General features: G+C 41.7%; 1 long non-coding RNA gene across 1 annotated transcript in view; it reads right to left on the minus strand.

Annotated features, from left to right (window-relative positions):
• Positions 1–25972, minus strand: part of LOC103749462 — a 203102-nt gene that overhangs the window by 34378 nt on the left and 142752 nt on the right. The gene's annotated exons all lie outside the window — the stretch shown is intronic.

Genomic DNA, 25972 nt, shown 5'->3' on the forward strand with positions numbered 1-25972 from the left:
ATCATAGGAAGTCTTGTATCCTGTCTCATGGACTCTTCATGTATCTTGAGTGCTTTGGCTTTACTTCTCAAGTATAGCTACCAAAAAATTTTAAAGATACTGGTTGATTCAAAAGTTCTGTTTTGCCAACCATGAGCTATGGTTTCATTAACAAGATTAATGTACATCCCAGAAAGTACAACCAAGCATTTTTTTTTCCTCCTTAAACAAATGCTACTATTAAAAACTAATTTACATCCCCTATTCACGATTCAAGGGCTTTCTTTTCCCCCTAGAGATAAGAGTTATGCAATTTGGGGGTCTTTTAGATAGACCCACTGAAGGGGTACTCCAATTGCCTCACCCTGTGTCCCTGTTCAGCATGGAAGAAGCCAGAGCAGTCTGCATCCCAATTCCCTATCAGCAATCTGAGTAACCTCTTCAGAGGATGGTGTGATAAGAATAGAAGGTAGGAATTGGCTAGGCAGTTAGGGTAAAAAGACCCCCCCCAAAAAAATGTAGCCAGTTTCTTGGCTAAAACTCACAATGTCCTTGGGCCTCTTAGCAACATATTCTGTTCCAAAGGCAAAAAAATAACAAAAGTATTTGGGAGCTCTTATCTAATCCCTAAAAGATATTAGGGTTAACTCTGCAGAGGGGTAATGTTGGAGTAGCAAAAACCCCATTAAAAAAATGAAAGAGAATTAAAAGTAAAAAAAAAGAAAGAAAAAACTAATAAGCACCCTCCCCCTAACGAAAGGTCAGTACCACTTCATTGGCAAGATACCTGTGACTGATGTAAAACTAAAATAGTTAGGAAAAGAACTCATCTCTCTAGGATAGCCTGGACTGCCAGCCATGTTTGTATGCTTGGTCATGCTGAGCACATTTCAGGATACATGGCAGATGAGGATCTGGGTTTCTTCCTGGGTCCTGCTTAAAGCCATGCTACGTTTATTTTAAAGTATTTAGAAATGAACCTGTAAGTTCTGATCATCAGCCTTCCACAACCAATAAATGGACATAAGATAATCGCTCCAAAGAAAAAAATAGTAGGTGTCATTACTAACTGAGGCTAGAATTCAGCTGACAAGGTGGCTTAATGGGTAAAGGCACTTGCCACCAAGCCAGAAGCCTGTCATCTTGAGGTCCATCCCTGAGGGCTGAGTAGGAGAGAACCCACCCCAGCAGGTTGTCCTCCAACCCTTTACTTGAATACCATATGTGCACCGTGGCACCCCTCACTCCTATACTCATGCATATATCACTCACACAATATCTAAAATAAATAAAAATCAGAATTGGAGAACCCCTTGATTTATCAGTTTGGATGCAGTTTTTTAACTACAGAGCCAAACTGCCTGCTTCCTTTCCCCCACCATCAGGCTGTTTTATTTTGTGTTTTAGGAACTAAAAAAAAAAAAAAAAAACAAGAAAAAGAAACCAACCACTCTGGAATATTGCACATTAAATTTCTTCCTCTCCTTTTATTTGATTTTTTTTTTTCCCCACTGAAATCAGCTCTGAAATGACACAAGCTGGACTTGCAGACATCTTCAGACATGTTTGGATGATTTTTTAGGGATTTTCAGAATTGCTGTTAAATGTTTTTCAAGTGAATACTCATGATCTGGAGGCCCCCTTCCAGAACCTGGCTCCGCACGCCTCGTGGTTTGCCCGCCTTCCAGATCTATTTATTGTGTGTTGTTCTTGGCTCTAGCTTGCTTTCCATTTTTCGCGATGAGTCCTTTATGAAGGCGCTTCCTTTTTTTCTCCCTAGAGTGGCTGCCTGCACGGTTGTTCTCACGGGCCTTCCAGTGTCCCTTTGCTAATGAAATGAGAGCTGCCTCCCTGCCTGGCTGGGGTGATCCAACTGTTTCCGTTTTAAAATATAAACACACCTTTAGTCAATGAAATTCCTGGGTAAACCTGGAGAAGAGATGATAAGACATTAAGGATGAAAAGAGTTGCAAGAGAGGCACACCAACAAAATGTGTAAGTCAAGGAAGACCGATAAGCAGAAAAGTAAACGCTTTTTTTGAAATATTATGAAAAAAACAACCTCCCCAAAATGCTTCTCTCTAATGTCTTAATGCTCCTTGGCAGGTCTGAATGATTGGTTTTCCTGGAGAGTTCTGGAAGTCCACCCTTCCTTCCCGCCTCTCTCACCTCCTTCCTTGTCTGCTGAACATTTTCTTGGCCTCCATGGAAACAGCCGCTAACACCACAAACCTGGATGGTGTATGATTGGGGGGGAACAGGTGCCAACTGGAGGCACAGCTTGCCAAGTCAAGTCAATTCACCGTGATGCTCTGACTGTACAAGCGGACCTTAATCCTTCTGTAACCTACAGCGCACCCTTGACATCATGGAAAGAATGGGGGAAGCTAATGTCAACAGATGAACCCTACTAATTCTTTCAGAGGGTTCCTCCAGCAAAACAAGCTGTTTACTTCTGCAGCTTGCAAATCCCCCAGATATTTCTGGAAAATTGAATATAACCATAGCTATCAACTTACCAAAACAGTGGCTAATTCTTTTTCAGGTATTATAACTGATAAACCCTCACATGACTGAGAGTTTATCTTCCACTGAAGCATTCTATTAAAGACCTCATTGACTAGTCAGAGGTTGACCCAGTAGCTCTAACAACTCAGTTTCAGAAAAAGGATCTCTCTTAAATCTGAGAAACGATCTTCTCTCTCTGAAAATATTTTTTCTCATGTAAAATTTCCAGCAAGGCTTGAGGATAGAGCTCAGAGGTCCTATGCTTGCTTGGCATGTGTGAGACTCCAGGTTCAAGTTTCATAAATAAGTAAATAAATACCAATTTCAGCAAAATCATTTGTCCTTATAAACAGGAAATAAAGAAAAATATAAAGAGAATTTTAAAAATTAAAATATAAAGTATCAGATGAAAGACTATCACAATTTTGAGTAAGATAAAAATCAGTATCTTTATTAGAAAGAAATGGGCATGTATATGGTGGTTCTCCATCATTCACTAAATACATACAACACATACCTGTGTATGTGTGTATGTGTGTGTGTGTATGTGTGTGTGAATGAACAATGCAGAACTGTACTTCAAGTTCATAATAACTCATGAGGTAAAGAATTAGAAAGTTAGGGATCTTTGATGACAAGACTCAAAATGTTCCCAAGATGCACATTTTGTTAGAGATGGCTTCACTCCGAATGCCCACTCTGGATGCCTGGCCATGCAGTCTCCCTTCTGTGTGGGTACCTGAGAGGATCTCAAGTCTTTGATAGAACAGTCTAAGAAAGAAAGCTCAATCCTGGTGACCCTATCTTATTCTCCAATCTACTCTAGTAAAAATAATTCAAGGGCTACTAGATGGCTCAGTGGGTAAAGGTACTTGCTGCCAAGCCTGAGGACCTGAATTCGATCCCTGGGACTCACGTGGTGGATGAGAAGAACCAAGTGTCCCCAAGTTGTCCTCTAACCTCCACATATGTGTACTGATATGTGTATGCCCACATACACAAACATACACTCATAAAAATAAATAAACATAATTTTTTAAACTTTAAAACTAATAACAATTTTAAACTCTCTGCAGACAAGAAGAGCCACATTTGTTTCCTATCTTCTTACAGGTTTGGGGACCAGTGTCTAGGAGACCAAGGACAATCTTGTAGACATGAAACCTACCAGGAAAGGAAAGCAGAAAGACCTTGGGTCCCAAAGAAAGCAAACATGCTTGATGGTTATATTTATATCTGCCCCACCCTGTCAGATGACACCATAGCTCTGAATTCTCTTGAGCCTGGCTTCCATTGCCCGTCTGACCTTTCTATGTCCCTGTCGCCTGCTGTCTGCCTCCCAGCTCTGACTTACAACACACCTGATTGCAACCACTGGACTCTGAGACATTGTCCCTGAAGCAGATCATGACCTCTGGATTCTGTTTGTCCCTCTGGCCCCCAAGGAAATAATGGCCTGAGGTTCACTTTGTCCCTACCTGCCCGTAGGTCACTAGGCTAAGAGCCAAGCAAGACCCTGATCCCAGGATCTGTGGAGATTTGGTGGCTGTGCACAAACACCAAGCTGTACTCAACCTGTCTGTCTCTATATTCCACATTCCGTCACCCATGTCTCCAGTGTACCAAAGGAGGGCAAGAGCCCTTCCACTTTGCCATAAGATCTCAAGGGAAAATCATGGGGAAAATTAGCTAATATAGAGATATTTCTCAACTGTCTCTGTGTTATCAATGAAAATATTTAATTTTCTGTTTTTAAGAACTCTGTTTAGAAGTAACAACATATATTAAAGTTATATCCTTCAAATGAAAAAAAAAAAAACTTTTTTGGCCAGTTCAGACTTCTTTATTGATAATAACAAGAAAACAGAGAAGTACTTATCTCTGAGCAAGGTGGGCATGGTATGAAGTCCTGGAAGCTTGGCCTCCAGTTCTTCTGTGCACAGATCTCTTCCAATATCCTGACAGGGAGCTATCAATTCTGTTTTCAACATCTTTAATTGTTTTTCTTGGCAGTATCCCTCATGGGGCTAGGGAGCTGTTTCAGTTGGTAAAGAGTTTATTATATTAGGATGAGGTCCTGAGTTCAATACCCAGCATCATCTAAAAACCAGATAATAACAAGTAAATGTCACCACTGGGGAGGATCTCCAGTGCTCACTGGTCATCCAGTCTAGCCAGTGAATGAGCTTCAGGTTCAGCGGGAGACTGCCTCAAATAATAAAGTAGAGAGCTATTGAGGAAGGTATCAGATGCCGACCTCTGCCTCCACACACAGATGTATACAAATGTACCCCCCCATAAACACATGCACAAACACACACACAAATAGTCCCCCAAATTATCTGTTTTTCAAGCCCCCAAAAGCTGACTCCAGTGTAGTAAGTAAGTTATGAATTCATATCCAGTGAAAATCAGGAGCGATACCAACAGGCTGCATACACCAGTAGTTTACAGAAGTTAAAGAAAAGGGTTAGAGTCATCTCATACATCCTGAGGGTAGATAGGCAAGACAAAAAAGCATGGTCAGCCTACCAGTTTCTATGATACTAACATCATGAATGGTGACTAGTGCTAGGAAACGGCCATGCATCATATTAAATCAATGTTGTTAATTTGAATGTTGACTGTATCATCCTTTGTTTTGGATTTGTAGTTGAAGAATCACAAACTTAAATAGTGTTTACCTACTTCTAAGTTTTGCTATAAAGAACACTAGAATATGAAATAGATTTTAAAACTGAAAAAGTCGGCTAAGGATATAGCTCAGTTGATAGAATACTTACTCAGCATTCAGGAAGCCTTATGTTTGATCTCTAGCACTACATAAAACACCATGGTATTGAATGTCTCTAATTCTAGCATTTGGGAAACAGAGGCAGGAAGATCAAGAGGTCAAGTCATTCTTGGCAACATAGTAAGTTCAAGGCCAGCCTTAGCTATATGAGACCGTACCTCAAAACAAAACAAAACAAAACAGAACAAAACAAAAATGAAGAAAGAATGCAACAGGGAGGGAGGGAGGGAAGCTCTACCAAAAATCCCCTGGACAATGCCTTCATAGGCTACTGACTGCAGACTCCTAAATCACCTCCAGCTCTAACACCTCAACACTAGCCTGCTCTTTTGTTTCAATGCTACACAATGAGACCATCCTAAACAATACTGTTCATAGTATGCCCGGCCCCTTTATGTGCCAGGCACCTGTGCTTGAGTCTGAGATACATGCTTTATTATTTGCTAGCGTTGCCAAGAAGTGGTAATGAAGGTATAACATTCTCAAGGTAAAACAAGCATATATCTAATAAATCTAATGAAATTTATGTAATCATTATATATTACTTTTTTATTGCTAAGATCAAATACTTGACAAGAAGCAACTGAAGGAAGGAAGGATTTATTTTGGCTCCCAATTTAAGAAGGGATATAGTCCATCATAGCAGCAGGTAAGGCAACTGGTCATGTTGCAGCAGAGAATGGACAGAAAGGGAAGTCAGGCTGTAAAACCTCGAAGCCTACCCCCAACAGCCCACTTCCTCAACCTACCAAAGCATCATCATCAGCTGGAGACCGAGTTCAGCTACACGAGTCTATGAGGGATATTTCACATTCAAACCACTACACGTTACAAATATTTACAGCCTTTCATGCAAAACAGGAAGGCTGGCCTGGTACTCACTAATACGCTTGCCTTTAAGATGAAAACAGCTTTGAGATTTTTTTTTTCTTTTGCTACATTAGTGCCAGAAATTGTTTCATGCTCCAGGTTCCAACTGGCCTGCTCCTGAGCCAACTCCCTCTTCAGTTTAACTTCAGAGCTACTCCGGGGAAACCAACTAATTCTTAATATTGGAATAAGCAAAACATAATTAGGAAGGTAAATTTCTAAGGGGGGTAAATCATGCAGCATATTCCCAAGTCAATTTACATGATTTTGTAACATCCATTCTTGGAGTTTTCCCCTCTATCTCTCTCCTTCACAGGTAATCATGAGTTGCCTGTAATTAAATAATCCCAAGTACCAGACAGCCAGAGCATCTCTTGAGAATTGCTTCCCAGGTCTCTGTAATAAGCTTAGTTTCTTATATTCACCATGATTTTTGATGCCCTTCTTCACAGGCTTCAAATGGAAGCAAATAGAAGGATTCTGACCCTTTGATCTGAAAGCAAGACTCCGTTTCCTATCTGAAACCACACCTGGACTCAGCAGCTATGCTTGCATCCTTGACCAGTTTACCCTGTCCTTCAAGGAATGGGCCCAGAAATGAAAGTTTGTCACTGATTCATAGCAATCCAGATCTCACCAGGCCCTAAGAGGAAATCTTGTCCAACGACGATCAACAAGAGTACCAAGGCTTCATTTCTCTACTTGAAACAAAACCTTGGTGGGCCCTCCCTATCTGAATGGTTATTTCTAAAATTCATTTTCCAGATTTTACTTCATTAAACTCGCTATCACATTACTTAAGAAAACATTCTGTTTCTGTATATGCTGAGTTGCTTCAAAAAGAATCTTTATTAACCTTCCAAAGGATGCGATTCTTGGGTCCTACCTATCTCGCTGAGATAGATATGAGAAGAGCAAATTGTCCTGCACTAAACTTCCCTGAGTGTTTTAAATCCCATTCTCGGATAAAAAATTCTATAATTAGAGTAGGTTTGATTGTTTAACTTTCTACAAAGCAGCAGTTTCCATTTGGAATTACTGGCTACCATGTACCTGTTTGACCCAGAGTTTAAATTCAAAGATGTCACATTGAACATCTTATTCTTGTCAGTATAGAATGGGAGAAAAGTATGAACCCCAGGAACTACTTGGTTCCACTCTGTTTCTGTTCCTAATAGGTTTACCTCTATCTCTGTCCCTTCCCTATGATGCCCTATCTGGGACAGGCTAAGGGCAAAGATATAGGTAGGGATCTTAATACAAGCACAGAAAGGAGGGTTTCTATAAAAGCAGAATACAAGTTACAGTTCCAGGAAATAGGCTGTAAATGTAAATGAGAGCCCTTCATTATTTCTTTTTTAAGGATACTAGTCTACTTAAAATGTAGATTTATGTACACACACGTCTATGTGTATGTAGTGGAGGTGGGGAGGGAGGGTCATGCCTTTCTCCAGCAGGTCATAGTGTTCTCACAAAGTAATTTAAAATCCTGAAATGGCAACACAATGAGGAACAGCATGAGAGGGAGGGCAGAGAAGTGACAAAGCAGAAGCAAAGAGACCTAGAGTCCCACCTATTTTACCACGTAACAGGCATATGCTCCTGGGCAAAACCCTCTCCTTACTTGCTTCTCAGAGCACAGCTATCAGCACCAAAGGACATAATGCATGTGACACACTGTGTTTGGTACATAGTAGATACTCAATAAATGGCAGATAATTGCCAGTACTATATAGGAAGCATGGAATACAAGGAGGCATTCAGACTCTGAATACAGTCTAATCTGAGCAACCATGTGAACAGGTAATCAGTATATAAGCTGTTTTGTCTACGTGATGGTTATTATGAAATTTTGTCCTGTCCAGACATTTTTTTTTCCTTTGGTCTTTTTGAGACAGGGCCTCTCTGTAGCCCCAGCTGTCCTGGAACTCACTATGTAGACCAGGCTGGCCTTGAACTCACAGAGATCCACCTGCCTCTGCCTCCCAAGTGCTGGGATTAAAGGTGTGCACCACCACACCTGGCTCAGACATTTTTAAGGCTTTTATTATCATCTCTCCACCTTGCCCTCCTCCTGTATACCACTACACACACACACACACACACACACACACACACACACACACACCATTTACTATTTAATTGCCTCGATGAGTTAGTTTCCTGGAGAGACAGCTACAGAGCTAAATATAGTTCTGTCCTCCCAACCAAAAACCCTTTAAAGGAGCTAAATTGCCTTGTTTTTTACTCCTTACCAAAATTTGATCTCCAGCTTTATAAAAGAGCTGAGGGCATTCTAGGATAGAATGTTTAGCAACTGACATGTTGTCCATTGTTGGAGAGGTTTGTATACTGGCACTTAATCCTTGTTTCATTTACAACCCCTGTAGAGAAACCTGAGTCCTGTACACGAGTTCTTCATTTATTTCTGAGCCAAGATAATTCTAGGATTACCACTTGGAAAATTAAGAGAATAGACTAGCACAGTTACCAAGCAGGCAGTATTGAAAAGGGGTCTGCAGTCTTCTTTTTCGGTGACAAGGTTAAGGATGGGTATTGTGGTTGATCCCATTAGCGAGAACCTTACACTCATTAGGTGAGTGGTAGAAGGTGAACTGAGAAGCTGTCCTCCTGAACCTCACCCCCAGCATCGTCTCCTAATGGCAGGCCCTTCCATACAGGGAACTCTTGGCCCAGGAAATGCCTCTCTGGAGTGAATCACAGACAACTCCCACGCCAAGAAACTCCTAGGCCACAACACACTGCAAAGGATTCATGTCATTCTAGAAAAATCTACCAGCACACATTCATAGGCTGTCTCACTCTGATTTCTTGGGTGACCTTTAGGGTTCGAAAGTATTCCTTTGTGTTAAAGCAAATACAAACTATGCTGCAAGCATCATTCAAGAATTTAAAGATTCTATTAATCTCATGTCTTAATTGTTATTGAGAAGGGGGAACAGGGGTGCCTTTGTTTCCTGAATGACCACATGCTTCTAAAAAGTGGCCCACATTGCTGGGGTTTGCATCTCAAGTTGCAGGCAGCTCTGTGTGCCCTGAAACTTTAGTGTAACTAATTCCCAGATGTGAAAGGGGTTGGGGGGGGGCAGGGGGAGAGCATGAAGCTGGACAAATTTACAGTGAGCTGCATGGGTCCAAACTGAAAGATTTGCCTCCCACTCATCTGTTGATTCTGAAGAGCACTTTAAGATAAGGATTAATAGCCAGGCAGGTTGGCACATGCCTTTAATCCCAGCACTTGGGAGGCAGAGGCAGGTGGATCTCTGTGAGTGCTAGGCCAACCTGGTCTACATAGGGAGTTCCAGGTCAGCTGGACAGCTGAGGCTACAGGGAGGCCCTGTCTCAAAAAAATAAAAAATAAAAAAATAAAAAAATAAATAAAAAAATAAAAAAGAATCTTAGAACTTTGAAAAAGAAATATAAATTGATGAATTAGAATGATAGTATTTGTGTGCCTGCTATGCATAGACATTCAGGGTCTAGCCAGTGGAAAAAGAAGATTGAGCGCCGGTCTCCTAAGCATTTACCTTCTACTGAGAAAGAACAAAAATGGAGCACAGAGGCATCAATAGAACAAGCCAAATACAGTAAACCCTTCAACAGAAAGAAATGCCCCAGTGAGCTGAGAAAGATGGATGGAATAAAATAACTCCAAGAACTGGGAAGCATTTGAGATGGGCCTTAAAAACCCAGGAAAACAATTACAACTTTAAAAGATGGCCTGGTTGAAGAACTGAAGGTGAGTTAAGATTGGGAAAAGGAGAGGCATGAAGAATTTGGTGGAATGAACAATGCAGAAACTCCCAGACTAAGGGAGGATCGCATTCTAATAAACTCATGGCAAAATGAGAATATAAAAACGCATTTAATAGAGCTAGCCTCCTGCATATCTTAGTTTAAACTGGCCTATAGTAGACATACTCAGGATACTTACATTAACCTCCAGCTAAGCAAAACAATCTAACATAAAGCTTATTTTATAATAACATGTTGATTAGTTTGTGTCATTTACTGAATACCCAACATGCTGGTGACAGAGAACACTGCAGTTTCCATTCACAGTAATGTGGCTATCCAGGACTCTGAGCGAGTATGTACCACAGTCACTATCCTGGAAAGAGACTGAAATTAGAAAGTGAAAGAGCTCTGTGTGCAGAAAGCTATTGCTTCCACACAACTGTGAAGTCATAAGTTTGTGAGTAATGCCAGACCTGGTGGTGCAAGGCGGTGGTCCTGGCTGCTCAGAAGGCTAAGGCAGGAGGACCACAAGGTCCAGACCTGCCTGGGTGGAAGAAGAATCCAAGGTTGCCTGAGAAGCTTAGTGAGACCATGATGAGAAGTTAGTGAGATCTTAGTGAGTTGATAGGTTTTGAATATTCTAGAAGATGGTATAAAGGAATAAAACACTGAGAAAAGTTGAGTAATGATAATTCAAAATAAGTTTTAAAAAAGGCTGAAGGCTGAAAATTCAGCTAGTAGTAGAGTACTTCCTTCAGATTCAAGCCTTAGTACCACACAGAAAAAGAAATTGTATATGAAGCCTTTAGTCAAGAGCCATTTGCACTGAGCCCATATAGGCTATTTGGCTAGTATAAGATAATACAAGAAAAATAAATTGCAAGTATAATGAAAAATATTACACTGAATCCAGGAGAAAACTAGATAGGGAACATTTCTGAACCCTGAAATAACAGGATCAAGAGAGTGTGTCAGGGGAGATAACACATTAGTAAGCAGGGATGTGTAGGATTTTTGGAGCGGAAACCCTGCTTAAGGGTGAGGCCACACACTCCTTCCATTCAGCAGACACTGACAGCCTACCTATGTAATTAAGCATCAACCCCCCGGCAGGGGTACTCATGTGCACAAGCTCAGAGCAGATGAACTACAAATAAAAGAAGAATCTATAGGACTTGGGAACTTACTGGATGTGTAAGTGAAGAAGTAAGGTGGACCCAAAGTGATGGTGCCAAAAATCAATGAGAGAATGGGGTAGGGAAGTCAATGACCAGAGGGAAGTCAGGGAGGGAAACGATTGAAGGGATAACCCAGAGCAGGTCCACAGTGAAGAGAGAGCCAGAGTTGTGGCAGGTGTGACTACCTACTTAACAGTATGGTCTGCTCACTGCTGCAGAGAATAGAGCTGGTAGCTGGAAGACTGGGGAACTTGGAAAAGGACAGAGTCAAGAGAATTTGAGAGGTCAGAATAGAAGGACCTTAGGGTGGACAGAGGGCAGGCCCATATAAAAGGAGAGTTGACTGTTTTGCCTGTTCTAGATGTAAAGGGATGAACAGTGAGAAGTTTTAATTTCTGAACTATCTCTGATGAACGTGGAGAATTCCAGATAAGAATCCAGGGCTGGGGAGACGACTCAGCTGGTAAAGCGCTGCCTTGCACACATGAGGACCTGAATTTGATCCCCAGAATCCTTGTGAGAAAGTTGAACATAGTGGTGCATACTTGTAATTCTAGCACTGGAGAGGCAGAGACAGGCAGATTCCTGGGACTCACTGTCCAGTCAGCTTATCCTATTATGTAAGCTTCAGGCAGAGAAAGACCCTATCTTTAAAAGCAGGTAGAAAACATTGGGAGTACAACACCAGAGGTTATCCTCTGACCTTATATGCATGCACACAAGCATGCACCTGCCCACACACCTGTGCACCCACACATGTATGAATATGCACGCACACACCCATCCTTCTAGAAGAGTTTACAACCTTACATGTCTATCCAGAAATATTCACTTCCACTGATTAATATTAGGCACTGGTTTTTTTCTTCCCCAGTAGGAGCTACCAATTTACAGTCATTATTACAGAGAAATGTTGTCAAAATAACTGTCACCAACAAAGGTGACTTTCTGTTCAGAGGTTTCCAAACTCTCAGGACTGAGTGTGTAATTTGTCCATTACTTCTAAATTTGAAATAAGCAAAATCGGTGGAGTCTTTCCTCTCTCTTCTGTTCTCTTCCTCTCTCTCTCTCTCTCTCTCTCTCTCTCTCTCTCTGTCTCTCTCCCTTCCTCCATCTTTCCCTCTATCCCTCCTTCCCTCCTCCCTATAATTGCTAGGCTGCAAAGGTTTAAAAGAATAGATTTTGTGTTTACACAGAGTCACACCTCTTTAAGGAAAAATACGAAATTTGGCCTAGAATTAACACTGCTTAACTGAGTTTAAAATTGCAAGAGGAAGTGACCTAGAGTTAAATTGGAAGTTGAAAAATTATAATCCAGGAGCCTGGCCTTTTCTGGGCAGGCTACTTTTTCCCCCCATGCACTGCAGCCTGAAAGCTTATTTACTGAGTCAATTAACAAAAGATAACCTCCCATTGTGTAACCATCAATAAATCAATCCTGTTAATACTATCTTGGAATGTCCCCCACTATTGACGGTCATATTGTTTACATTAGACACTTGAGCAAGCCAGAGCCCTTGAGTCGGCTTGTTTTGACTTAATGGATTCTGGAGTAGCCATTACTACCTATTACTTTCTTTACAAAATATTTGAAGTTGCTCCGAGGTTCACCTGCTTCGCCAGTGCTGGCTGGATGCCCTCTTTCTACCCAGCCAGATCTCATGCCGGCAGCCTGGAGCTGGGTGACTCTTTAGGAAGGCAAACATTTATGAGCAGCCTAGATCAGTCACTTAGGGCACACCTACTTCTTTGTGATTCGAATAATCTATTTCCACCCAGCCCAGCCCCCCACTGTCAGCCACCCTCAACAATCTGGGGAATCAAATTAATCTTCAATTATGTGAAAGAATTTCAAGAACGAGCACAGCTCAAGTTACGGAGTCACTTGCGGTTGTGAACAGTTCATACAGGAAGCACCCTAAACACAGGGCTTTTTCGTAATTTCGCCCCCTCCCCTCCAAAGTAAGGGAACTCTTTTCAACCCCATGAGCATTTCTACATGGGTGAAACCTCAAAAATGTTGAAGATTAGCTTTTAAAGCAAATACAAAATAAAAATCTCTGTGCATATCCTCAAGATACATATAACTACTAAACGCTATGATCATGAGCAGTCGGTCTGACGTTTCATTTCGTGTTTAGTGCTTCCCTTTTAATGACACCAGAAATACTCAGAGAACAGGTTTTTCTCTAAGCAGGGACACTCCTGGGCTTGGAGGCCAAAGGAGTTTGCTAGGGCACGAAATGCGAAGGATTAAAAAGGAAGGAGGGGGAGGGAAAACACCCGTTGTGGAACTTCTGAAGTTTCAGATTTCAGTGCTGGCTGCAGACCTGGGCAAAGTTCACTGCTCCCTCTTCCCGACATGCTGCATACTTTTCAAGTTCCCACTTGCTTCTTAGAGAGGAAAAAACGTGGCCTGGGAGTTCAGGTTGCTAAGGACAAGCAGAGCCAATTTAACCATGCATTCCTTTCCTAAAAGATAGGCTGCAAATTGTTGTTGTTTCACTGTAAATACAAGAGTCTTGGTCCTCCCTACTCTAGACAAATACCTCTGCTACAACTTTGAAGCCACCTTCTTTGGTGGTGGGAAAACATTTACTTGACTCCCTGGCTTCTTCTGCATAAGTCTTGACAAAATAGAATATTATTCTACCTTGTAGCACATCTTCTTATCTGACCTTAGCTTCATTTTTCTCTTGCTAATGATGAGTAAATATGACACACGTGGCTATCGGCTAATAAAAGAAAGTTTTCATTGTTTTCTGACTTTTCTTTTAAACCCCATGCTATATATGTCTGCTTAAGGGTGTTTTGAAAAGGATAAAGTAAGTAAGACTTTGAAAGGAAAAAGAGACATTAAATTTCTGTGTCTGGTAGACCCCTCCACGATCCTGCATTGCACAGGTCCAGTTGACATGGGTGACCTTGGAACTTTCACTGTGATAAGTTTATGCCTTAAACTTGCTTGTGCCTTAAATCTGTTTGTGCAGTAGAACTGGTCATTCGCCTCAAAAAAAATTAAAAACTTTCTTCAAATGAATGGATAAGGCCTTACTGTCTCATACAAGAGGCTGAAACAACTTTCCAATTTTATAGATATAAGATTTTCATAAGAAAATTGAGTCAATTATGCATTTCAAATCAGTGTATCACTTTATATTACATTCTAGAAAGCATCTTTATATGGAGAACATACACTTGCAAAGCAATACTTACCAAATCTAAAAGTTTAGAAAGTCAATCGTCTCTATTCAAAAAAATCTATAACTCCCATGATGCAGTTTCTATGCAACCTGGTAACTCCCATCTTTGGAACAAACTACAGAATGGTAAGAGTCAACTTAAATCCCTTTATAAAGTGATAGTTATAATGTAGATACCCCTTCACCAGAGTTGCTTCGCACCTCCCTCTCTGCCTTATCTTTTTAGGAATTGCTGAGGTCTGCCACGTCCCACTTCCCCTAGCTGACATTTATTTTCTTCCTTACTTGCATGCTGTTATAGTGTGTCTGCCTTGTTTGAGTCTTGCTTTATGTCCTCTACTTCCACACTGCCCATGTGATAAATACTGATCTAATGTCAGCCTTGATGTTGTTCGTGCCCCTACCAGCTTTTTCTAGAATCATCTGCTCACAAGAACATTCAGGTTTTTAAATATCTACTTAAATACTACAGGTTGACTTTCTCATCGGTAGGGCTTTTTGAAGTTATAGCAAGCCCTTGGCACCAAGGCCTCATTTGAGAGTGCCATATGGAAACATAAAGATATCCCTGAGTATGATTTTTTAAATGGGCTTGGTTTGACACTGATATTTATTAATGTTGCCAGAGAACTCGCAACATAATAGGAATATTCCAGTTATTGTATGTCTCCATATGGAAATAATGTATTTTAAGCATAAAGGCAGAATTCATGTCCTAGGCCCTCCTGCCTTCCTTCACAATATACCCCACATCAGATGCTGCTTACAAACAAGAACTGTGGTAAAAAGAGCATTGGGCTGGAGCATGAGGTTCTAAGCCACTGCTCCTCATCTGAAAAATGAAACCGATATGATAAAAGGCCTCACAGGTCTCTTCTTCTGTTTTGTGACTTCATGTTGCGCTTACTACTCCTAGACACTGCATAAAAGAGAAGGGAAGTGGATACCAAACAAAAATTCCAGTAAAGGAGCCAGGTCTGTTGGTGCATGCCTTTAATCCTAGCACTGGGGAGACAGAGGCAGGCAGAACTTGCTTGGTCTAAGTAGTAAGTCTCAGGGCAGCTGGGGCTGTAAGGAAACCCTGTCTCAAAAAACAAGCAAAAAAAAACCCACACAAATAGAAGTTCCAGTAAAGGTAAACAGGTTCAAGTAAATGAATGTCAGAATCAGAGTAAGACAGCACAACACTGTAATGCACCTGCCATAAATGGAGAGTTCCTAGAGTTGATGCTACCATAATTCTATTCTCATGAATCATGATAGGCTTGAAATGTCCAGGCCATGAGTCACACAGCATCCAGACATAATCACAAACCACTTCCAGAGCTAGTCAGTTAACCAGTCTGGCCTAACAGGTGAGAGCAACCTACAGGGACAGTAGTGTCCATGCTCGATGCATTCAACAATTACATTTCCCATGCATCTCATTTTCTCATACAGAGACATAAAGTTAAAGTAGTATTTCAAACAGGAAGTTCTGCATAAGACCTTACACTTAATAAGATGCTCTAAGAAGTAAGTACAAGACTCAGGATCAAGTAGAAACTCTCTTACAATTTTATGTGTCATGCCAATATTGGGTACTAGAGATATGGTGGTCCGTCTTCTCAGATTTGGACCATGAGTCTCAGGACTAAAGCATGGGGCACTAATGAAATACTAACCAAATATAAGAAAGCATCTAAGTACCTCTACTGGTCCAGTCCATCAAAAGCAGGCACTCTCAGTAAAATACCCACAGATACTATGAGCATTTGCATGTGAACTGCCCTCTTCCTCCCAAGTTCTGTATCTTAAAGGCTTGATCTTCTGCCTGTGGTGCTACAAGGAGGAGGAGTATTTTCAGGAGTTGGGGCCCAATGGGAGCAAGCTAGGTCATGGAAGATGTGCCCTTGAATGAGCGATTGGGACCCCCAACTCACTCTCAGGAGTAATCCGTCCTCTCCTCACTCTTTCATCACTCAGGAGTAATCTCAATATCTCCCTGTCCCCCCCCCTCTCTCTCTCTCAACACACATACACCTACCATGATTTGCTGCCCCAAAAGACTATGGGCTGAATGCTCTAAAACCATGCTTCAATATAACATCTTCATTCTCACAAGTTGATTCTCTTGGGCATTTGGTGACAGTAGTAGGAAGTTGACCAACACACATGCCTATCTGATCTCAAAGTGACAAGACCAAGATGAACCATGATGATGATAGTGACAAAGATAGTCTCCCACACATCCACTGTGATAAACACTGAACTAAGTATCCTGAGTACTGATTGTAAGCTATCCTTTGGTCTCAGGACTTTATATACATTAGCTTATTGAATTTTGAGGCTATGTCTTATATTAGTTACTTTTTTGTTGCTATGATAAAATGCCATGAAGAGGACAATTTATAGAAGGAAAAGTTTATTTGGCTTACGGTTTCAGGGGGATAAGGGTCCATCACAGTGGGAGGCCTGGCAGCAGGCATGGTAGCAGAGGTAGCCAGAGTGAGAAGCTGACCATTCACACCTCTAAGCACACAGAGGAAGCAGAGAGACAGACTGGAAGTGGGACAAGGCTATGAACTCTCAGAACCCACCCCCAGTAACACGCTTCCCCCAACAGGGCCATACCTCCTAAAGGGTCCATGACTCTCTCCAACAGCACTACCGACTGACCTCGTATTCAAATACTTCAGGGGGCATTCTCATTCAAACCACCAGGCCTCTGGGTGGTAGGTTCTATTATTACTCTTATTACATGGCTGAATCCATGGACACAGAAAGGCATTAACTAATTTACCCAAGTTCACACAGCTAGACAGAGAGGAATAGGGGACTGAAGTACATGCAGCAGCTGTGGAGCCTGCCCTTTAACCTTGTGCCACCAAGAGCGGAAAAGGAGAAAGAGGGTGGATGATTCCATTGAATTACTCTCATTGCTAAAACGAATTTCAGTTTTCTGAGCAAAAGCTGCCTCCTTGAGTCTTCATCTTGCCTTAAAAAGAATAATATTTATTTCCTTTCTGGGGCAAGAGAGATGGCTCAGTGGGTGAAGGTATTTTCTTCCAAGTCTGAAGACTTGGGTTCAATGCCTAGGACCCACATGGTAGAGGAGAGAACCAGCTCCAGCAAGTTTTCCTCTTACTGCCACACATTTGCCAGAGCATAAGCATACCCCCTTATACACACAAATAATAACTACATGTAATAAAAATTATTATTATCCCCTCTTCAGTTTGATAGCCCACCATAGAAGGCATTGAAAAATATGGTTTATCTGCTTTCATGTGAATGGTGGGTTAGAATGAATTTCAAAATTTCAAATGGTTAGGAAAAATATCAAAAGAAGAGAATATTGTCAATACATGAAAATATGAAGTCCAAATATGAATATTTGTAAACAGTCACTGAAACATAGTCATACTGCATTTACATATTACTTCTGGTTTGCATTCACTCTACTTCCAGGTAGAATTAAATAATCACAACATAGACCATATGGCCAGCAACATGTAGAACATTCACTCTCTGGCCCATTGCAGAAAATGTTTGCTGACTCCTACTTTAAATAGTTGCAGGTAGTTCTCAAGTTCTTTGCTGAAGTGCAGTGTGTGTGTGTGTGTGTGTGTGTGTGTGTGTTTGTGCGTATATTTGTGTGTGTGTATGTTTGTGTATGTGTATGTTTGTGTATGTGTGTGTTTGTTTGTGTGTCTGTGTGTGTATGTGTGTGTGTATGTGTGTGTGTATGTTTGTGTATGTGTGTGTTTGTTTGTGTGTCTGTGTGTGTATGTGTGTGTGTTTGTTTGTGTGTCTGTGTGTGTATGTGTGTGTGTATGTGTGTGTGTATGTTTGTGTGTGTGTGTGTGTGTGTGTGTGTGTGTTAGTATACGTGTGTATGTATGCGTGTATGTGTGTGTTTGTGTGTGTATGTGTGTTCTGTGTGTGTGTTCTCTGTGTGTGTTATGTGTGTGTATGTTTGTGTATGTGTGTGTATGTTTGTGTGTGTGTGTGTGTGTGTGTGTGTGTGTATGCAGGTGCAGGTGGGTGTGGAGGCTAACCTCTGGTTTTGTCCTCAGTTGCCATCCACCTTGTTTTCTGAGTCAGGGTCTCTCATTTGGCATGGAACGCAGCAAACTGGCTAGACTGTCTGGCCAGCAAGCCCCAGAGATCTGTGTACCTATACCTACCCATTGCTGAGATTACACAAACGTATTTATTACGTGGGTTCTGGGTGTTGAACTTGGGTTCCCATGGTTTCGTGGTAAGCACTTTATCAACTGAGTCATCTCCACAGCTTCAAAGAGCTTTTTAATGGTAAAATATCTCAAGTCATTTAACATCTTCTTATCCTGGGAACTCTAGCCTAGCATTTCCCAGCATTTCTTTGGTAACACAGACTCTATACCTCTTAGCTTTTTGGTTGTGAGCTTCAGCCTTTAAGATGTGTACCATTTCTCCAGCCCACATATTCTATCCCTTTTAAAACAGTGCTCAGTGACATATATGTGATTAGCACTCAGCAATATTATAGGAAATCAGATACCCTGGTACAGACTTTATTTTACAGTGAATGTCTATGAAACTGTAAAACAGATAAGCAGAATAAGAGCACAATGAGGGTAGTTTAGGGAAAATGGAACACGGTTGACTGCGATGGGCCTCAGAGGAATCTCCTGGGATGAGATCTTGACAGCTATTTGAGTTCCATAGCTGTATGCATTTGGAAGAATTTCATCAAAATATACACTCTGGTCAGATGAGATGGCTCACTGGGTTAAGGCATTTGCCATTAAGCCTGGCAACCTGAGTTTGGTCCCTAGGACCCACATAGTACCAGGAGAGAATTGACTTCTGCAAAGTTATCCTTTGACCTCCACTTGTGCTGTGACACACGTGGGCACATGTGCACACACACAAGCACTAAAGAAGTAAATGCAATGAAAACATTAATATATATGTGCACACTTATAATTTATATATTGTACTATTGATACCTCAGAACATACTTTGTAAATAAATATTACAGTCTAATTAATGATCTGCATGCTGAAATGTTTAGTGTTATCATTACCTGAAACTTATTTTGAAATGCATCAGAAACTCAAGATTATTGGAAAGTCAAATAGGGAGAGAGATGGCAAGACAGGAGATAGAGCAAGAAGAGAAAAATGTTCATTGTGGAAAAAAGTAATGGTGATCATGAACATCAGCTGTCTAAATTCTTCCAACTCCTGTGCCCAAATTTTTGTAATAATAAAATTTGTTTTTAGAAATGAAACTTTTATGAAGGGGTCATAGGTCAGTGCCTGTGCCAAAACTAACTAAATCATGAACTTTAAATATGTACAATTTACTGTATGTCAATCATACCTCAATAAAAGCATTTTTAAAAAGAGGACTCCACATATTTATCATTGTTTTAGACATTAACAATAATAAAATAAGAAATGGTAGCTCTTCAGAAATAAAATCTTTATAATGAAGCAAGGAGAGGCAATTGAACCAGACTCCTCCAAACAGCACAAAATGACACCACTAAAGCCTTCCCTTTGGCTGTGTTCATGTTAGGGTCTGCCTTGGTTTGCTGGGAGGCAACCTTGCTATTGTAGCCCCGGCTGGCCTACAATTCTCAATCCTCTTGCCTCAACCTCCCTAATACTTGATCATGTTAGCTCTAATTTTACTTTAATATATTAAAATAGCATGCCTTGACTTACCCCAAAAGGCACCTTGGATATAATAGTAGTATATTCTCTGATAAAATCTAATTCCATGGCAAGAGGCCAAATTTTTATCTCTCTGTTTAAATTTTTCTATAAAGATATATATCAAATGAAAGCTACAGAAACATTCTCCATATGAGCACTAGGCCAAACCCATCTGTGGAAAGTGTATAAATTCCATAACTGAACAAATCCTCTTGTCTCCTGAGCCTGTGGAAATAAGGGAAGCATATTTGACGGTGGCTGACTGTCCCGCCATTTTAACCACACCAATAGTTGCTATGCATTCCTAATTCAGAGGTTTACTGTCATTTGCACATGGTTTGCTTACCACCATCATAAACATCAGAAGAGTGTATGGCCATGACAAAAATTTGAAAAAAAGTCCTTGAAATACAGAATATAATCTCTGGATTAGCTGTTTCTTGAGAGGGTCTTTGTGGTGTATATCTACAGGCTAACTCTGTTGCTTTCATTCAAGGCCAATGTTAGTCGCGATAACAAGCATGCTTCACCTATCTGGAGGTGCATTAGTTGGAAAGTTCTGCTTTCTGAGTGGAGACTGAGAATCAGGAACGTAAACAGGAAGAATCCCAGATCCTTCAAAATAGCTGTGAAGGCATCGGAGTGCCAGAAGTGTGCGCTCACAGAAGCATCACTAAAACCAAGACGCTTCAAATCTTATGACACTTAATTAGGACGAATCCTAACAAGCCAGGATTTCTAGTTTGTATGCTAAATAAGCTGCCATCTCAGCAGACAGGGTTTTCAGAGCAAGAATCAGAGGAATTAGTAGTCATCACTCCAAACCCAGAAAGTGATATAATTTCAGAAGATGAACTGTGAGACTAAAAAAATATAGTCTACCTAAATCTCACCTTCGTAGTTTGTAGCTTACATGTTTCCCAGAGGCCAGTGGTTAGCCTGGGACTACTGGGAGGTGGTGGAAACTTTAGAAGATGAAGTCCAATAGACGGAAGTTAAGTTAGTGGGGGCGTCCCCCTACGGGAAACTGAAAAATATCCCTTCCTCACATGTCACCCCATCTCCTGGCCTCCATAAGGAAAAGTTTCCCTCAGCCACACACTCCTGAGCTTTAATATGATAGCAGCACACAGCAAAGACCAGGAACTGAAGCCACAGAAATCATGAGCCAAAATAAACCCTGTCCTCCTAGTCTGATTCTCTTGAGTATTTTTCCACAAGTGGAAAGTTGACTTACACAGACACCAAGATAGCCTCTTACAAACATGTTGCTAAAATTATAGTTTCATGAGATAATGTAATGGTTCTTAAAACTGAAAGAGGGCTTAATATCAGATCTATTTAGGAAATATTCCCCTCAAAGCTAACGTTTCAACAACCAAGTACTAAAATGAACATTGGCTTTCTTCCTCTTTTTTCCATTATAACTTTTGTTTTTATTAAAATGTATAGAGACTTTTATTTTCTCATCATAATGCGGTTCATCAATCTGTCTGAATCCTCTGGTCTTGGGGAGGCTCGGACTTTCACCACACACTTTTTAGACAGATGTTTCCTGCCCTAAACTTTACTCTCTTTGTTTTGTTCCCAACCATCTGCTTGCTTACTTTCCCTTGATTTTCCCCTCCTACTTGCCTTCCCTGGGCCTTTCCTCTTCCGCTTCTGCTCCAAGCACTCCCTGCCTGCATTTCTTCTTGATGTCACTGCTTTTTCTCCATTTTGTTTACCTGAATCTCTGTGATCCCTCCTCTTCTGCGAAATCTAATGCTGAACCGAGGCCCCCTGGAAACCCCTACCCCATTTCCATGCACAATCTCTAACACAGTACCTGCAGCATGCATTTGTCCTGTGTGACCCCACCAGCCTGCATGGGGAAAGACCAGATCATTCTATTCCTCTTCCTGGCCACCCCCTGAGAATGGGGCTGTGGCAGTCTTGGCACCTTCTTGTCACTGTTGGATTTCAAGCCAGTACAGCAGCGTTCAGTTACGAACCTGTGCTTTGTTGCTTCCTTTCCCTAGAATTCAGTTTCCCTATCTTTAAAATATCTGTGGTGCTCAGAGCCTGGTTCACATCACAGCGTTGGGTTAGTCACTGCTAAAATGTGTATGCAAGTTCTTCACCGTGTTGGAGTGTGACAGCTTTATTCCTTCACTTGAGAACTTTGTAGCTATCAAACTTCTAGGAGTAGAGCTCCATTCTCTTTTATTTTCTTAGCTTCTCCTGGCTCTAACAGGCAATTGCTTGTTCTCCACACACCTCCCCTAAGTTCCTGGGTTAAATCAGAACAGAGCACAGCCTGCTGTTGAAGCAATTTAGGTAAATAAGGTCTAGCTCCAGCAACTGCCTAGAAGCCTGAGCGCCTGCACATCTTATGTTAAGACACTGTAAGATCCTGGGGAGGTGCTGCTGTCTGTCTCCTGACATTGCAGTGATGGTCTGAGCTAGTGCTCCTTGAACCCCCAGCAAAATCGCAGGGGAAAAGTTCAGGCTTTGAAGCCTCCCAAAGACTTGTCATGCCCATGCTGTTGTCTGGAGCACCCCCGCCTCCTCCAGATTTTTCCCTGGCATGTCCCATGTGTTTCCACTGTCTTCCTGATTACAGAGAATATCGGAGTGGCAGGATAATTTACTGATATATTAATTTGGGTTTTTATCTCAGTATTTGCTGGCTCTGAGCTACAAAGGAAGCCAGGCCTCTCTGTGCCCTGCCTCAGGGAAGGTTTGTTTTAAGAGGCCAAAGCCAAGACACCTGGCTTTTGTTTCCCCAAAGCACAGACAGATTCCAGGAGTTAATGCCTCAGCTGGGAAGAGGAGAGAAGCTTTGAGGCCTGGAGGGCAGGGAGACAGGTGAGAGCAGAGAGGTTTCAACAGATCAAGGGGAGTGGCTGGAGGAGCAGGCCACCAGCAGGGGCTTTAGATGTGACAGTGCCTCAAAGAGGATGGCCTTTAGGTGAGTCAAAAATACCACCACCTAGGCCCAGGCCTCCAGACCCAGCACCAGTGCCCCATGGGCAGCAGAGCCATATGAAATGCTCATGTGAAAACAGCAGCAAGTAGACAGCCACAGCCACACTGTGAACCTCTGCTATTGCACAGAGCATGGTCCCAGGATCCAGGAAAGACAGGAAGAAGTGCTCCCCAAAACAATCCTGAATCCCCATGAACACTGAAAAGGAAACTGAGGTACACATCACTCAGTGATGATGTGGGAAGTCAGCACTATGAATGAAGCCATCAACTTAGTGGATGATGTTCAGAATTCTGTGCCTTCTACAAAACTAACAAGGCAGACTCTGAACATAAGCACTTTGAGAACTGCATCCAGGACAGAGGTCTCTCCAGGTACCACAGCCCTGTGCCTGGTGATCCAATGGATAGTGGAGGGGGAGTGTCTTTGTTCCATAAAGCAGCAGTGCCTGTGATCAGAGCAGTTAGCAAAGATGGCCTGGAACTCCAGGGCTCTTTGCAATGCTCTGACCTCCCTAACCTGCTGGTGAGCACTACCTGACTTTGCTGAGTCTTATTCCCACCTGTAAACTCTGGATCAATTAAATACTTAACACAACAGTTCACATCAGTGAATGTTAGGTTATGATTACTGAATGTCAGATACTCTTGAGGAGGACAGCTATCCTCTCCCTCAAGGTGTCCACAGTCTAGTTGGAGGAGAGACAGGTGAGGGGGTCTTCCAGCACAATGGAAGAAGCTTTGTAAATGGAAGACTCTAGTATCCCATGTTGCCCTGGGATAAGGGCCCCTCCCATACTGCAGAAGTTAACAGCCTGAGTGTGCAAACAACAGTGACCTCTACCTCACCATGGGGAAAGAGCTAGAATCTCCCCTATTCCCTTTCCACCCCCTTCAAGAAAGGCTACTCTGAACATGGCCAGGCAGCAAATTTGAGAGCTCGGAGCCATGCATAACTTGTATCACTTTGGGCCATGTACCAAGCCTGTTGAGAAACCAAGAGTAAAAGCTCAGGGCTGCCAGCACATTCCATAAACCCAAATTTCCAGTGCTGCCCAGAATGTGATGTGCAAAGGAAATTTTCCATATGTCAATTATGCTCATCGACCATGTGACATAGAAAGGAAATGTAAATGTGGGATTCTGGTTGACCAAGTTCAAAAGCTTCTGGTTGTGACTCCCAGATAGAGATATCCAAGCCATTAAAAGTGTAGACTTCGTTTCCAAAACGCAGAGGTTGTGAAGAATAGCCTGCCTGGTACATCTGAGGACAGAGAACAGGCAAGACTTGCAGCGAATTGTACCAAAGTAGGGCCTAAGCATTCAGTGAGAGTGAGAAGCGACTCATCAATTCCACTTCCCTAGAACTCCAAGTTCCCCCAAGAGATGCTCAGTGTCTTCAAGAAAACGATGTATCATTTGACTCCCCCCCACCCCCCCACCCCCTGCCATGCACAAACCTCAAAGACCTCACAGTGCTGATCTTGGCTTTGAATCACTGTTCAGTTCCTATTGTGGTAAACAGCATAGAACCTCAATCCCTGGGTTTCCTAGAAAAGTGTATGTTTTGCTACCAGTACAGTGATTGAGTTCACCTGTCTATTCTAAGATACAAGAGGCTCTACCTGCATTAGAACAACCCACATCTACCCTGTGTGTTTATATATCACCAAATTCACTGAGAAAGACAAGCTGAGTTATCATTTCTCTGAGAAAACCTGAGAGGCATTCATATGCACGAAGCACAGATACCAGGCGGGCCTGGAAGAAGCACTTTATACAGGCTGCCCAGCAAAACCCCTTCACTGCAGTGGTTGCCCAAGCCCAGTTCTGCCGACAGGAGCGGTCTAGTAATGCTTATCTCCTCCCCAGCTCCCATGCCAACCCTCAAAGATTACAAATACAATCGTTTGTGACAGATTGCTCCCCAGTCTTCCGCTTTAAATTCTATATGATAAATTCAACACGAAGTGGCAGTCACAGCGAGAGTTCGGAGCTCTATCTAAAAAAACTAATTTTACTGAAGTTAGAACTCAATGAACAAGAAAATGTGAGCATACACCTAGGGCATATCTCCAAACTTTAATCTCCATGAAAGCCATAATGGTTATTTATGGCTGGGATGATATTAATATTTTAAAACATTTCAGTAAAGAAGCTCTGTGAGACTTTAAAATTGTATTGTTATACAAGGATAATAGTATTTCAGTGGCTCATTCCCTGTGCTGGTATGTTAATGGGGCAAGAAAAAAGAAAATCCGCTGCTTTCAATACCTGAGCAGCAGCCGTAGTATAGCATAGTAGTTAAAAAACACAAAGCGCTTCCATTTTTATTCTTTGAGAGTAAAAAGCTGGCATGAGCTTCTATTGACGGCTTAAGTTAGGCAAATGCAATCAAGAATGGTCAAATATACGCAGGCTTCATGGCGGTAAAATTAGAGTCACTAATTACAGTGCTAATCTGACTCCTTGACTTAATCTCAGGTTTAGCTGTTCCACCTACACAGAAGGGAAATGGCTTGAAGATGTCAGGGATAATGGAGACTATAACTAGAGAAGAATTCTGCAGGTTTGCATGAATTGGCAAGTGTTAACACCAACATTTTGAAAAAGTAAAATCGGGTTCTACTCCAAGGACATGGTCAGGGTCCCTTCCTTATTTAACCCTCAGTCAAGGTCCAAGAAGCAAAATAACATTCTTCCTTGCCAGTTGTGGGTATCAATGCCCCCCATTCCCACCCCAGAATCTCAAAAAAAAAACAAAAAACAAAAAATAAAAACCCTTGTGTGTCCATCTCTTGCTTATTCCCAGAGGGAAAGTACTGCTTATCAACCCTCTGAAAACAATGCTTCTTCTGCAGTTCACATGTGCAAGGTTATATCTGTGCTGTTTGATACCATTTTACTTTCCTAAGGTACTGTTCCAGGTACTCAGTAGATAGGAAGACAACATTTAACATATGATATGACAAACAGAAAAATAAGGTGACATTTACAGCCAGGAGCTAGGTACAGGATTGC

Source organism: Nannospalax galili, unplaced genomic scaffold (assembly GCF_000622305.1).
Source record: "Nannospalax galili isolate Female #2095 unplaced genomic scaffold, S.galili_v1.0 scaffold63, whole genome shotgun sequence".
NCBI lineage: Eukaryota > Metazoa > Chordata > Mammalia > Rodentia > Spalacidae > Nannospalax > Nannospalax galili.